The sequence below is a fragment of the Squalius cephalus genome, assembly GCF_949319135.1.
Source record: "Squalius cephalus genome assembly, chromosome: 2".
NCBI lineage: Eukaryota > Metazoa > Chordata > Actinopteri > Cypriniformes > Leuciscidae > Squalius > Squalius cephalus.
In genome coordinates, this window is record NC_137123.1 from 18226217 (window position 1) to 18242808 (window position 16592).

A 16592-nucleotide genomic window follows, 5' to 3' on the forward strand; every position below is an offset into this window, starting at 1 on the left:
GCCATGGCCCCCTGACCAGCCTGCTCCGCCTGGACCGTCCTGGAGTCCAGGATGCCCACCCTCCCACCCCATTTGTTGGTATATTTGTACGGCATATATATCTTTACAACAGAACTGAATCAACAGTGACTGATTTCAGCTGAACAACAGCCGAAATGCATTATTTTCCTGTTATCACTGTAAAGCTGCATGCTTTGAAACAATCTGTATTATATAAAGCCCTTGTTAAATAGTTAGATCAGGATTGTGTTCTGGGGTGGTTCTAATGTCTCTAGCCTTCCTCTTGGTGTGTCGATCAGAACACAGGAATGGATCAGGACAGTCTGATTCGATCAAAGGGGTTTATTGAACACTGAGGATTCGTTTGTCTGTGTGAGGCATGTATGTGTGGTTCAACATAAATAAAGAAATAATCAATAGGCTATAACATGACTTGACTGTTATATCAAAATAAATCACACTATACATCACATTGCATTACACAATACAATGTTATAATATGCACATAACTCAACTTCCCATTGACCAATACAACGCAATTTGGCGCTGTTATTGTTTAAGTAAACATAATAGGCACGTTGAAACCGAAAGTGTCCATAAACTGACAATGAATATCACACAGCGCACTATACAGAACTCCCCAAAAGAACTAACAAATAATTAAGTATAGTATTATAGTAACATGAATAAACAGGTACGGAACAGGCTGACGATATCCTCAACTGTGATATTATATTGTAAACACAGCTCGTGAATGCGCTGAACGCGCTATCTTAGTTCTCACACTGTTCACTCAAACTACCTCCATAACAGCGGACAAATACCAAATTGCCTCAAAATGAAATACTATGATTAATAATGATTGTCTGCTGATCAAAACGGATACTCACAATCAGTAATAGACGCACACTTTAGCACACAAAATAAGGGTTATTTCTCCCGGTCCCGTACGAGTTTTTCTTTAGCTTCATTTTACCTCAGGACGATGATTGACAGGTGCGCTAAGCTCCGCCTTTCCAACAGCTCTATATAAATGAGGGTGACTTAACTAGACTTTTGACCTAAAGGAAAGCATTTATCCTCAAGTTATTCCAGTGAACACTGTTCCTGCATTTAGTGTTCAGTCAATGCGAATGACAAGCATCTTCTAAATGGTATCTCAAATAGGCTAGATGACGCATAAACAGCCAGTTGGAGGCAAAATACCTTGCCTTCAATAAATTTGACAAACCAAAAGAAGTTTTATTTTTAATCTTGTGTAACCAGTCAGACCTGTAGCAGTGCATAGCTTTGAGCGAGCGAACAATATACTGACACGCTCCGAGGTTGCCAGAGTTCACTAGTAAAGAACTGGTTTGGCTGCTGCTGTTTATGTTTTTACACGCATTATGAAATCAACTGTAAATGATTCCTCTCAGATCAGTATTGCTTATTTGAGATCTATCAAATATACTGTGTAATAATAATAAAAGCCCTTTTAAATAATTATATGGCTTGTTTTTCAACTGTTGTCTTGTTGACAGCTCTGGTAAGCTTGAGCTCATTTTAAGTGACATTTTATAATGATAAATAATGATATAATTTTGTCTTGAACTATAATACGCTGAGTGGAAAGGTTGCCAGGTCATCAGTCACGTGTTTGTGGGTGGCAGCTCCCTGGTGGTCTTCCTCAAATATGTAGCCTGAAACACTTATTATGAAAACACTTATGAAACACTTATTCGTCTTCAGAACTGCCTTTTTTATCCCTCATGCAGACAATGGTTATCTCATATAGGTCTGTGTATGATAACCCAAACTGATAACCTAAACTGACAATGCTTCATTGTAATCTGGGTGGATTCTCTGGCCAATGTCAATATCTCTAATATCATGGTCTCTATAGATTTCTTGTGTCTCCTTTAAATGTAAATATATGGGAATATTTGCAGATTTTTTGTCTTGAAATGCTTGCTTAGAAAAGTAATACAACTAAAACTCTCTATTAAACTTCTACAGTTTTAAAAAGAAATCTTCCAAAAGGGGAACCATTTTTTACTTTTACTTTGACCCTTTTGTCACTATAAAGAACCTTTTGTGCGATGGAAAGGTTTTTCATGAAGCCATAGATGTCAATAAAAAAACTTTCATTTTAAGAGTGTAGGTCTAGAAAGTTTGTTGTAGACCCGTGTGATAGGATTTCCAGAATTATGCCGAGTCGATTGCAGAAAAGCCATGAAACAAGAGTAGCTTATGTATAGGGACAGCTTGTTGATTTCATTGTTTTTGTAGAATCAACATGCTGTTGCCGGAAGCTAGAAGAGGTTTTGAGTCTAGAACTGTCCAGTATTGCTGTAAAGTCTTAATGATCCCATTTTATGACATGATCGTTAGTTTGTCACGGGGGTGCTGTGGACAGAGTGTTTGGCCACTGTTAGGCAGTGTTGTTTTTAGCCTTGCTGCAGGCTCCGTAGAGTCTGGACCATAATGACACCTGTCCTGCAGCGTTAACAAGAGTAAAGATTGTCAACCAAAGTAAGACTGTGTTGCCAAAATCATCTTTTTTTCTGAACAATTTCGAGACTGGCAGAAAAGCATCTGTAATTGTGAGGGCGATTGTGCATCTTTTTCACCAAAAACCCTTATTTGAGCTGCACAATTCAGAGAAAAAAATATGTATAAATATATTACTGTTCCAAACTCCAATTAGAGGGATAGTTCACCCAAAAATTAAAATTCTGTCATCATTTACTCACCCTCAAGTCCAAACCTGTATTAATTTCTTTCTTCTGCTTCTGTATTTATTTTCATAATATGGAAGACAATGGTGTCCATCAACTGTTTACTGACATTCTTCATCTTATTTTGTGTTCAGCAGAAAAAAGAAACTCATACGCAACACCATACAGGTTTGGAACAAATTGAGGGTGAGTATTTTGGGTGAGCTGTCCCTTTAAGGGTTGTGTGTACAGCAAAGTAAGTCTTGAATATTAAGAGCAGTGATTTTCAAATTCATAAGGGGTCCATTGAAAATTTGAGAGAAAACGCTTGGCAAATCGATTTTAGAAGTTTTGGGAGAAAATACTGACTAGATTTTTGGAGGGAATTTTTTTTGTTTTGTTCAGAGTATTTAGCAGCATCTCTCTGTAAACCTGATTTATAATAATATTTATTGTGAAATCTGAATTGAAGTGAAATAGCTTTTCTTATAATCTACAGTAAGTAAATAGACAGTATTTTAATCATTTGCTTTTGTTTTATTATAAATAAAAGTAAATTATTTGTTAGTCAATTGTCGTGTTTATAATACCACACTTGCTGTTTGTATTTCTCCATACCCTATGTGAAAGAAAACCTATACCAAAATGTATTTAAAATACATTTATTTCATACATATATATTTTAAACTTATTTCAGTACAATAGTACAATTCATTAACATATTTACTGACATATTGCTTGAGACTTACTGATATAAATATAATAATCAAACTATTAGAGTAGGTCTACTTCTTCATTGCACAATGCACATTTCTTTATATTAAGCCTAAAATGTGTTTTAATATCACTATTATTAAGGACAGTATGTTCACTGTATAAAATCAGTCTTTAAATGCAAGATATTTAAAGTGTTCCTAAAGTATAGTTCAATTTTAGCACAATCAAATACACTTACGTATATTATATCTTTAGTTGGGCCTTTTCCTTTCCAGAAAACTACAGTGCATCAAATACAAAATTATTTATTACAATTTAGCAGACTTTATATACATATATCAATTTAGTATACCAAAAGTACAGTTGCAGGGTATTTATATTATAAATATGTACATTTATTTGTAGTATACTTAAATAAAAAAATAAATGTATCAAATAGATTTTGGTAGGCTATATATACATATTTTTTACAAGGGTGTCCTCAGTATAAATGAATGTATTAAAAATATGAAACCTCAAATATGGTTATACCTTTGCAGGGGTCCCCTTCTTAAAATATAAATAAGGCTATACTTTTTATTTACAAAGTTTGAAAACCCCTGGTTTATTTGTTATTTATTTTTATGTTATTGTCATATTGTTTATTTTATTGGAACAGTCAAACATAGTCTAAAAAGTACTTTAAAATCAATATTCTAGTGTAGTGTGTGTGTGTGTGTGTGTGTGTGTGTGTGTATGTGTGCCCTTGTTTATATTACATTGTGGGGACCAAATGTCCTCATAAGAATAGTAAAACCTGAGATCACCTACATTGTGGGGACCAGCCAGCGGTCCCCACTTTTCAAAAGGCTTATAAATCACACAGGATGAGTTGTTTTGAGAAAGTAAAAATGCAGAATGTTTCCTGTGATGGGTAGGTTTAGGGGCAGGGGCAGTGTAAGGGGATAGAATGTACAGTTTGTACGGTATAAAAACCATTACGTCTATGGAGAGTCCCCACAAAGATAGTGAATCAGACATGTGTGTGTGTGTGTGTGTGTGTGTGTGTGTGTGTGTGTGTGTGTGTGTGTGTGTGTGTGTGTGAACTGAGGTGATTGTGATTTGCTAAGTTTTAAGTCACCAGAGACCAGATGAAGGAACAGACTGTCTCCGCCGAGTGTGTGGCCTGCAGGACAGGTGTCGCTCACTGACTGACCTCTTCATCTCCACTGCCTATGTAGGAAAGTACATGCCATAAAAATACCAGAGATAACATTTCACTATCTCTCTTATGCAGTAAGAGCTGTGAACTTTGACCTGTTCTTTTCTTATCCGCAAATAAAACAAGCTCTCTAACTCTCATCGATTTAACAGTACTTAATGGATTTGTAACTGCTTAGGAAAGTCATAAAAGCAATTTGAGGAAAAGGGGTGGGACTCGGAAGGCAGGGCGTGGATTCCCACTAAAAACGGGTGGGAGATGAATGGGTAACCCTGGTCACCCGAAGCTGCACGACTGCGAGACTCCAAGCCAAAGAAGTCAGTTCAACAAAGAGAACATGACAAGTTATAATTCGTTATGTTACATCTATGGATAAAACATGATCGCGCAAATGCTGTGCATTTGATTTAGTGATTTTAATGCGTGAGTAAATCTCACTAAATGTTCAGTCTTGCAAACCAAAAGTCACTCTTTTACATTTAATACGGCATGATTCCTCCGTTTAACGTGTTATGTCTTGCGAAGCAAAGACACTCATGGGATGTTGGACAACGAGTTTCGACTTCGGACACCTGAAAGCGCATTCCAAGGTGTCCGTGTTCTTTACCATGATCCTTATATTCACCTATTTATTCTACTGTCTCACTGGATACTGCGATTCCATGCCGAGTCCACGTGCATCAGAGTTTCAGAAGCAAACTTTTCCCAAAGGAAGGGAAAAACTCCAGCCGGACGCGCACGGGAACGGCTCCGTCGTGCGCGAGCTCCTCGATCAGGACGCGACAGACGTGGAAGATGAGAAGCGGCAGCGAGCTTCAGGCTATGACACTTACATCAATCTTTCTGTGTCAAACAACTTAGGGACTAAAGAGTTTCCTCAGGAGTCAGGCGATTATCATATTTATACTATAGGGCTATAGGGATTATCAAAACCAATGTTAAGAGTGGTAATTAAGTGAGCCACCAGAAGTTTTAAGCCCAATTTTATAACAGACATTGTAATTTATCCAGATTGAAATGCATATCTGAGGCACATAAAGTTTCTGTCGTAAAGTCTTCCAGCCCAGATTATTGGTTTAATTAACTCATCAAAAGAGTTTTCACACTGAGACTTCTTATAAAACGGCATGTTCAGACTGTCCATCAAGCAGTTATACGTGTGTCTGCATGATCAGCAGTTGATTCTTCCTCTCTATTTGAATGCCACTTGGTTCATCACCTGTCAATAACCGGCCCAGTTTAGAGTCATGTCTCATCGGCAGGACATTCAGCCCTCTGTCAATATAATGTCTGTGGATTGACTGTCTCTCTGTCTCTCATCTCATCCAACCTGAAAGCAGACACATGGGAATCATATCTTATACACGTCTTTCCTACTTTGGGCCTAAATGAAAATCTGTCATTATTTTCTCACTTTCCAAATTCGTATACTGTTATTTTTTTGATAGAACCTGAATGGGTTTGGAATGACATGAGGGTGAGTAAATGAAGATAGAGTTTTTATTATGGAGTTAATAATCATAGACATGGACCATTTATGATGCATTTCCTCTCTGCTGAAGACAGCTATAGCTTGTGAAGCGACTTTGAGGCTTAGCCTGATGATTTCTCTCTCTTTCACGCACTTGCACACATTTGTTCCAGCATGTGGTGACAGCCTTATGTAAACAATCAACCCATGTACGGGGTTTTTCTAACGTATAATTCAATATCAGTCTTGTCAACACCACTGGTATTCTGTGTGTGTGCAGATGTGTAATGACAGCTGAGCTATTGTGCATGCCAGCTGGAAGCCCTACATGGAGGAGTGTGTGTGTGTGTGTGTGTGTGTGTGTGAGAGAGAGAGAGAGAGAGAGAGAGAGAGAGAGAGAGAGAGAGAGAGAGAGAGAGAGAGAGAGAGAGAGAGAGAGAGAGAGAGAGAGAGAGACTAGGTCTTCATATTCTTTACTCATTAAAAGGTCATGACTATGTGAAATATTGTACATTGTACATTCAAATTGCATACATAGTATACAGGTGTTTAGTCAAACATTTTAATTTGATTATTTATTTTGTCATTTTATTTTAATTTACATTGTTAACAAATAGTAATCTACAACAGTGAAAAATGTCTAAATACTCTATTTTCGTAATCGTATAAAAAACTTGAATTTTTGTATTATTTATTAATTATTATAAGTAACAAATATTAAATTGTATTATATGCAATCAAATCAATGTAATTATATAATAATTATAATATTTTAGAAAGAATTGTAACTTATTTCTATAACCTGAAGATCATAAAAACCTTCTGAAAGCTGTTTCTATATTTTTTATTGCTACTTTTTTTCTCATGAATGGCTAATATGTTCTGATTAACATGTCCATCCATTACATGTTCTTTAATTCTGTTCATTAATCCATAAAAATCCTTCCTCCCCCACCCGACTCTGGTTGCACCTTTTCATGACTCCATAAATCACTGTGTGGAATAAAAGTCGCCTCCCAATCAATGATGAATGCAGACGTGCTGATTATCGATTCTTCCTTGCAACTGTATTGCACTTAAGCATAGAGACAGTTAATTAACCTGTGCATATTCAGTCTCGCTGACAAACTGCTGCTGCCTTTCAGCTCTTGAGATTCTTTATGATGCTCCGAGGTGCTTGGCTAAAGGTCTATGCTTTAAGACCCGTGTTTTAAGAGAATACTCTTTTGTGATGGATATAGGTTTATCTTTTGTCTTGTGAGTGCTGTCACAGAAGACTCTTAGAAATGATGAGGAAAGATATTTATTATTTAAACGACTGAAGTTGATACACTGTATATAAATATATATATATATACATACATACATACATACATACATACATATACATATACATATACATATACATATACATTTAATTATTTCAGAATTTTAGAAAGAATTTGATATTTATTATGACCGCCGCTAGCGTAGCTAGCGAAAGCGGTCATATAGGGATTGTCAAAGTTTTTTTTTTTTTTTTTTTCCGTCACCTTACTGAATTTTTCGTCAACGATACCAGGGACACCGAAGCACCGGGGAACATGAAATTTGGTGGGCATGTAGCCCCACTAGACTTCAAAGGAAAAATTTCGTTTGGTCCCTGGGGGCCACTCCCCCCCCGCGCTGGGCCCCCCCAAACCCAAAAAAATGCAGTTTTTCCTAAATAACTACCTGAACCGTGGCACCGAGGATGAAGACATTTTTATGGTATGTTGGTCTACTAGACTTTTACGGAAAAATTTCGTTTGGTCCCCGGTGGCCACTCCCCCCCCCCGCGCTGGGGCCCCCGTAAATTTTTCGTCAACGATACCAGGGACACCGAAGCACCGGGGAACATGAAATTTGGTGGGCATGTAGCCCCACTAGACTTCTAAGGAAAAATTTCGTTTGGTCCCCGGGGGCCACTCCCCCCCCGAGCTGGGCCCCCTCAAACCCCAAAAAATGCAGTTTTTCCTAAATAACTACCTGAACCGTGGCACCGAGGATGAAGAAATTTTTATGGTATGTTGGTCTAATAGACTTTTACGGAAAAATTTCGTTTGGTCCCTGGGGGCCACTTCCCCCCCCCCGCGCTGGGGCCCCCGTAAATTTTTCGTCAACGATACCAGGGACACCGAAACACCGGGGAACATGAAATTTGGTGGGCATGTAGCCCCACTAGACTTCTACGGAAAAATTTCGTTTGGTCCCCGGGGGCCACTCCCCCCCCACGCTGGGCCCCCCCAAACCCAAAAAAAATGCAGTTTTTCCTAAATAACTACCTGAACCGTGGCACCGAGGATGAAGAAATTTTTATGGTATGTTGGTCTACTAGACTTTTACGGAAAAATTTCGTTTGGTCCCCGGGGGCAAACCCCCCCCCCCCCCCCCCCCGCGCTGGGGCCCCCGTAAATTTTTCGTCAACGATACCAGGGACACCGAAGCACCGGGGAACATGAAATTTGGTGGGCATGTAGCCCCACTAGACTTCTACGGAAAAATTTCGTTTGGTCCCCGGGGGCCACTCCCCCCCCGTGCTGGGCCCCCCCAAACCCAAAAAAATGCAGTTTTTCCTAAATAACTACCTGAACCGTGGCACCGAGGATGAATACATTTTTATGGTATGTTGGTCTACTAGACTTTTACGGAAAAATTTCGTTTGGTCCCCGGGGGCCACTTCCCCCCTGCGCTGGGGCCCCCGTAAATTTTTCGTCAACGATACCAGGGACACCGAAACACCGGGGAACATGAAATTTGGTGGGCATGTAGCCCCACTAGACTTCTACGGAAAAATTTCGTTTGGTCCCCGGGGGCCACTCCACCCCCCCCCCCCCCCCCCCCCCCCCCCCCCCCCGCGCTGGGCCCCCCCAAACCCAAAAAAATGCAGTTTTTCCTAAATAACTACCTGAACCGTGGCACCGAGGATGAAGAAATTTTTATGGTATGTTGCTCTTAAGGGCCCACATCAACCTAGCCCATAATCACTCATTTGTGATTTGCGCCCCTCCCATAAAAAATGAAAATGCAATATTATTCTGCTTTAATCGCCCCTATCTTCAGTGGAGATGTTCAGAACTGCACCATATTTCATGTGTATGATTAACTTGACATCCTCTGGGGGTATCCTCTGCTAAGTTTCGTAGAATTTCATCCATGGGGGGGTATAAAATAAATTCATTTATGTGCACATTTAGTGACTGTACACTCATCGGCCTGTAGATGGTGCTGTTGAGCGAAGGGTTGCTGGTTTAGGATGATACTGTCACACACACACATGCAGGAATACAAACAAACGCAAGCATGCACACACACTGACATCCACACGCACAGACACACACCCATACACACACATACAAATCCACATGCACAGACACACACACACAAACACACATGCGCACACATGTACGCACACATACATACACGCATAGACACACACACACACACACACAGACACACACATACACAAACACACACACATACACACACACACACACACACACACACAGACAGACATGCACATACTACTACTTTTTTTAGGTATATACATAAACACGCAATACAGCCAAATTACTCCACGTCATTTATTTTTGTGGAAAGCCAGTGCAGGCCTGAGCGGCGGTCATATTTTGTACCGCGATGCGGTACATCTAGTTTTTTGCAAATTTGTCATAAAATAAATTCCAGAAGAAATGCCTTAAAACAACAGTTGATATTTAGGCAGAATTCCAACAAACTGTCTTAGAAAAAGCGTTAGCACTCAATCTTCAGCACATGTTTCTTCAGTTAATCTGTGTCTGATGCTAATGAATACATTTACATTTTGCATTACACATTCAATTTAGATATTAAAGCCATACATTTCACAAAGTCAGAGTGCCGATTTGACAGGCTTGATTTCCCATATGACCCAGATCTCTAACATTAAACTAGCCATTGATTGATCAGGGCTGAGGGTAGTGGTGTGGAAGAAACCATCAGCGCTGCAGAACAGAGATAGATGAGTTATCTATATCCTCAGAGTCGTAATGAAGAAGAACAGTCAGGAAGCAACTGATGAAAACCATCATGTCCTAAAACAATTTGTTGCACCAAATGCAGGGTCTCTTGATAATAATGATAGGAGATCTGTTTATATGTGGCACTAAACAATCTTAACAGATCTCAGATATAAAAAGAAATTGCATTGGAAAAGAGGCCTATAAAAAAAAAAAAAAAGAAGGTTTTTTATTGATTGTTCCCGTGAAGAATCCATGGAATCTTTCCACTCCACAAAAGGTTCTTTATAGTGGGGAAAAAGGTTCTTTAGACTGTTCACACTAAGAAAAACATTCACTGAAAGGTTCTTTGGGTAACCAAAAATTCTTCTATGGGATTTCTGGGAAACCCCCTCTTTGGGAACCTTTATTTTTAATAGTGTTTCATTAACCTAATAATTTGATAAACACAGGAACAAAATTTTGGGAAGCAATTTCAGCTGCTTTGTAAGCTTCTGCTATGTTGCTCATTTCATCTGCACGCCCTCTCTTCAAAACCCCACCCTCCAAATGTACTTAAGATAATCCTGTCAGCAAATCTGAATATGCAAAATCATGACTGACAGAGAGGGTTTCTGATTGGCTAGCTTAATCCACTATAGTGCCCGTTATTTTTTACTTTCTGTGTGTCTTTCATGGACACACCTGGCTGAGTTGTAAGTCTGTGAGAAATGCGTTTAGCTTTGCTTATGAATTTTTTTATTTTTCGTTATTATTATTTTTATGATGTGGTTAGCTGGAGAATAATTTCCTAAGGAATAACTTGGAGTGGGTAAGTTACTGTCTAGGCCAAGAGAAAGAAAGCTTAGGCTTGTCCCAAGTTGTTCACTAACCACAACGGCATAGATAGTTGTTTTTGATGCATGGCTTCTCAGCAGAAATGCCTCGTCTTCTACTGCTGAAATATAGAGAAAAGCCCAGTATATCCCTCTTGAATACTTCCAATAAAAAAGTATGATTAATCAGGCGAAAAAAAAAAAAAAAAGTGGTTGAAGACATTAACCTCTGAATTGTGCAGCTGCAGTCGTTCTTCTGCGACTGACTGTTAAAGCTGCTCATACGGTGGGCTGTTCACCAAGCCAGGGATGTGGTTTCAGCCAGGGATGTGGTTTCCTCCAGGCCGGTCTTAAAGCTTCATTATGCTGCTACACACTCCATATTGAGTCACTTAAAATTCTGTGTGGTGCATATTTGAACAGATTTCCATTGTACAATCTGTTTTTACTTTTATATTCCTGCATGTGTGCATTGAGATGTCTATAGGAGCTGCAGAGACGCTATCTGGTCACATATAAATTTACATCGGTTTTATAAATGTAGTTTTGCTCTTTGGCTTTGGTTCAGTCAGCAGTTACACATTTGTCACAGAAACTGTATTCATTGCACACACCACCATAGCATATAGTTCATTGAATATACACTGTGCCAGGACTTTTTTCCCCAGGGTCCTTCTGCCAAATTTGTAAAATACTGTAAATTTATGTCAGGCGTTTGTGGGCATTTAGCATTGTCCTGATACTGGACGATTTCCAGAAACTGTGACACATCCTGAATCTCAGATGCATTAAGGATACAGTATTGCATACCTTTTAAGGCAAAACTTGATGCAACCAAGTTTTGTGGCTTTATTTTAGGTTTAATCTTCTGTTTATGCAATGCTGAATGTCAATTTTCATTGTTTTTATTGACTGGTTCCTGTGGTTGCATCCAACAATAAAAAAAAAAAAAAAATGTGATAAACATTAATTTAACAACATTAAATATATAACATAAAACCCTAATGTACTTAAATGATTAGAAAAAACTAAGAAAAATGAAGAAACATAGTTATTTCAACAAAACATAGGCTACATCAAATATGAAGTGTCACACATGGAATTGTGGGAATGTCAATTTACGGTTTTTTTTTTTTTTTTTTCACTTCCAAAATCCTTAAATTTAACAGTATTTTACTGATTTACTACACTAAATCAAACAGTTTTTCACTGTAGCAGTTTTACAGTCTTTTACCGTTAAAATCACAATCATTTTTTAAAGCTTTGGCCAGTTTTGCTGCCCACCAGTAACATTAGATCATCCAGCATAAGTACATAGATTGTACTTTTAATGATATCTTATTGTGTATTGTTTTATTGTTATATGTGTATTTGTATAACTGGGCCACCTATCTTGGCCAGGACACTCCTGTTTAAGAGATTTTAATCTCAGTGAGGTTCTCTCATGGTTAAATAAAGGTTATTCTGAGCACCATCGTATCATTGTACGAATATTTTTTGGTCCTGAGACTTTCACAGAAGATATCCATGTTTTAATATTTAGACCTTTTATTGATGTGAAGAGAGCTTCAATCAATATAACAAAAACTGTTTGTAAAACAAATTCCCTACCCTAACACTTTTAACTAATGTGTCACCGGTGCAGGCCGGGGCGGACTCGGATGACCAGCCGCCCCTGACTCCAGACACCACCGTGAGGAGCCGACACCACAGGCACGCAACAGACGGACAAAGGAGGAGGCAAGTAATTGAGTTCACAAGTAACAATCTTTATTGAATAATAATCAACTTGAGGAAAGAATAAGCAACTCTTGTCTTCTAAGGCTATTCGACCGGAGTAGTCGCTGGATCGATTATCCACTGTCTTCGAGACCCAATGGTGTACTAGTGGCTGGGAAGGCTTACTCCACAGCGTTGCTGCACATCTGCAGGATTCAGACGGTAAGTAACAGGCAATGTTTCTTCGCCCAGCAGCAGATTCTCTTATCAGGACATGCAAGGGAAATCGTGTCTTTAAAACTTACTTCACAGCGTTGCTGCACATCTGCAGGACTCAGACGGTAGGTAACAGGTAAGATTTCTTCTCTTAACAGCAGCTTCTCTTATCAGAACGTGAGAGGGGAATTGTGACTTTAAAACTCACTTCACAGCGTTGCTGCACATCTGCAGGACTCAGACGGTAGGTAACAGGTAAGGTTTCTTCTCTTAACATCTTCTCTTTCATCAGACATTAACGAGAGACTCAATAGGCAGCTTTACCAGCGATGTTGTACATCTTCAGAGCTCGGTCAGTAAGTATAATGATTCAGACTTTTCCACAGCCATACGGTTCTTCACGAGACTTGTACTTCCAGAGAGAGGGAGAGGATTAACAGGAGCCTTCAATGAGGAATTACTTCACGACAATATTCAGTGGAAGAGAGGACAGTACAAAGCATTACTTCACCAGTTCAGTTGTATCGTTCTGGGATTTAGATGGAGACAAGTAGATCATTTCACAAGAATGAAAGCAGGCATTGGGAGACTCTTCTCAGCATAGCACACAGCACTCGTGTTCACTACAAATCCACAGCATTAATTCAGCGTGCATCAGGTAAGGCAAACAACTGCAAATCACTCACACAGTAGGGCTGATCAGAAGCCTCGCTTCATCCATGCATTTCAATGGAAATATTCAACTCTCAATTCCTCTCCAGCGTATCTGAAACAGATGTCCTCCTCAATAGTAAATTTCACATTCACAGTCTTTTCTTCAAGCTTTACATTTGATTCAACGATGTAATTAATTCACTTATCTTTCTCGCTTCCTCTTCCAGCGCAGATCCAAGCAGCAGTTCAATCCAGTAATATTCCACAAGCAGCTCTAAACGACAGACTCCAATGGCAGTTCTTCACTTACACGAATTTCCAGGATTACAGCATCAAATGTAAGCACTCAACAGGAGATCTTCTACCCCAAAACACAACGACAGAGACCCAGCCAAACAACTGATCAACTGAACACCGATTGACTTTTACCAGTTCCAACCTCGACCTCAACTCTTCTTCTTCTTCTTCTTCTTCTTTCTTTTTTTTATTGGCGGGTGGCAACCGACATTTAAGGTGCATAACCGCCACCTACTGTGCTGGAGTGTGGGCCAAAAATGCAAGCATCACAAGCGACAAAAAAAAAAAAAAAAAACTCACTTTACCTTCTACCTTTATAATAACTTCACCACTCAATTAAATCCTTTTCATTAAACCAGTTTCTTTCAAGAAGTTAAACAAAGCTCCCATTACCTGCTCTCCAATTTTAAAAAGATTTTTAAGGTTCAACACATTTTCCCCAAATTTCAGTAATTCCTCTTTTAATTTTATCCTTTGATTTCCATATTTAACACATTCACTAATCACATGTTCAACTGATTCCTCTCCCCCTCCACAATCACACAAACCTGAAGGGTGCTTTTTCAATAAATACATAGTTTTATTTAATCCAGTATGTCCTAATTTCAACCTCGAAATAATGCTACTTTCTCTAGTACATCGATCTATAAATTTCCTTTTCCCTACTTCTTGCACAATATTGTACAAATGTCGCCCTTTCTTCCCTTCATCCCATTGTCTCTGCCATGTCTTCATAATATTTTCCTTTATTTTTTCTTTAACTTCAGCTTTACTTAGTGCCACTTTTGTAATTCTGTCGAGTTTCAAAGCTTGCTTAGCCAACATATCTGCTGTCTCATTTCCCTCAATCCCCCTATGAGCTGGAATCCACAAAACTCTGACCGCTGCATTACTATGTTGCAGTCTATATACAGTCTCATAAATTTCGTACACAATATCAAGTCTACTATTAGATGAAAACGACTGAAGAGACATTAATGCTGATAAACTATCCGAGCAAATTAGCACCTTGGTAATTTTGTTTTCCTCTACCCACTGTAATACCCTTAAAATAGCTAACATTTCCACAGTAAATACTGTCAAATGATCAGAGGTTCTTTCCTTAACATTTATCTTTAATTCTGGAATAGTGAATGCAAAACCAGTAACACCACTCTTAGGATCTTTTGAACCATCCGTAAATGCAGCTATAAATGAATTATATATAGACCTTATTCTGTCCTCCACTTTTTCTACCCAGTTTCCTTTCCCATTAAGTCTTTTTATTTCTCCTTGAATATTGAAGTCTATAATTAGTGGCGAAAACAACCAAGGCGGCGTACTTGAAAAAGGAACAATAGGACTGAACTTATTCTCCAGCAATTTCATTTCAATTGCTATTTTACTAGATGCCCAAGCAAAACATTCTATCTTAGCCTTCCCACTTTCCCAACAAGGAATAAGACATTTAACTGTAGGATGCCATCTTTCATTATGCCCTTTTAGATTAGTCCAATAGTTCATCATCAGTTGCTCAAATCTTAAACTTAATGGAAGCTCGCCCACCTCAACTTGCACTGCACAAGCCGGAGAGGACCTTATGGCTCCACAACAAATTCGTAGTGCTTGATTTTGTATAATTTCCAGTCTCTTTAATGATGTTTTCGATGCAGATCTAAACACTATACTTCCATATTCAATCACTGGTCTTACTAAAGCCACATATATCCCTCTTAAGGCTCCTTTACTAGAACCCCACTCTATCCCAGTTAAGCACCTCATTATATTTAAAATCTTCTTACACTTTTCCTCTACTATCCTTACCTGCTCTGTCCAAGTTAGTTTAGAGTCAAATGTTACCCCTAAAAACCGAAAGTAATTTACCTGCTCAATTTGATTCCCATACAATAACACCTTAGCCACCCTATCCCTCTTTTGAGTAAAAACCATCATCTTTGTCTTTTCCACTGAAAATTTAAAACCCCATGAATAAGACCATTCTTCAATTAAACCTACAGCTTCCTGTATCTTCTCTTGAACTAACAACAAGCTCTTACCATTTTTCCAAAGGGCAGCGTCATCAGCAAATAATGATTTCCCAATATCATACCTTATTTTACTAAAAACATCATTAATCATAATAGAGAAAAGTAATGGGCTTATCACACTACCCTGCGGGGTGCCATTATCCACTTTGAATTTATTAGACACTGAAGCACCAATTTTAACCTGAATATACCTTTCAGATAAAAAACTTTTGACCCAATTAAAAACTCTTCCCTTAATACCCATTTTATCTAATTTAATCAATAGCCCCTCTTTCCATACCATATCATAAGCTTTTTCCACATCCAAGAAAACTGCCATAACCGATTCCTTATTTATCATAGCTTTCCTAATTTCTGTTTCCAAGCAAACCACAGAGTCCATTGTTCCCCGTCCTTTCCTAAACCCACTTTGATAAGGGGATAAAAGATATTTACTTTCTATATAAAATGTCATTCTTTCTACAATCATCCGTTCCATAATTTTCCCAACATGCGACGTAAGGGCCGACCTCAACTCGACTTCGAATGGCTCTTTTATCCTCCTCTTGTGAAGCGGAAAGCCTGTGCAAACACCGCTCCTCTCTCCCTCACACCTGTCGTGCATCGGCGGTAATTAGTTTGGACAATAGCTGTGTCCCAATGTGAAGTCTGCATCCTCCGAAGGCCGTATTTGAAGGCCGATTGCGTCACAGCGGCGCGTCGAAACGTCACAGCGGAGCGACGAAGGATGTCCCAATTCAAAGGCTGCACACTTCGGAGG

At 38.8% G+C, this 16592-nt stretch overlaps 1 protein-coding gene and 1 long non-coding RNA gene across 2 annotated transcripts in view; one reads left to right on the forward strand and one right to left on the reverse strand.

The window, feature by feature from the left end:
- LOC307150701 overlaps positions 1-1218 on the reverse strand; it is a 35043-nt gene extending 33825 nt beyond the window's left edge. The window contains exon 1 of the long non-coding RNA XR_013819767.1: positions 891-1218. This is a non-coding gene — a long non-coding RNA (uncharacterized lncRNA). The remainder of the gene's footprint in view (positions 1-890) is intronic.
- LOC307150696 (heparan sulfate glucosamine 3-O-sulfotransferase 3B1-like) overlaps positions 1-16592 on the forward strand; it is a 132968-nt gene that overhangs the window by 97743 nt on the left and 18633 nt on the right. The window lies entirely within an intron of this gene.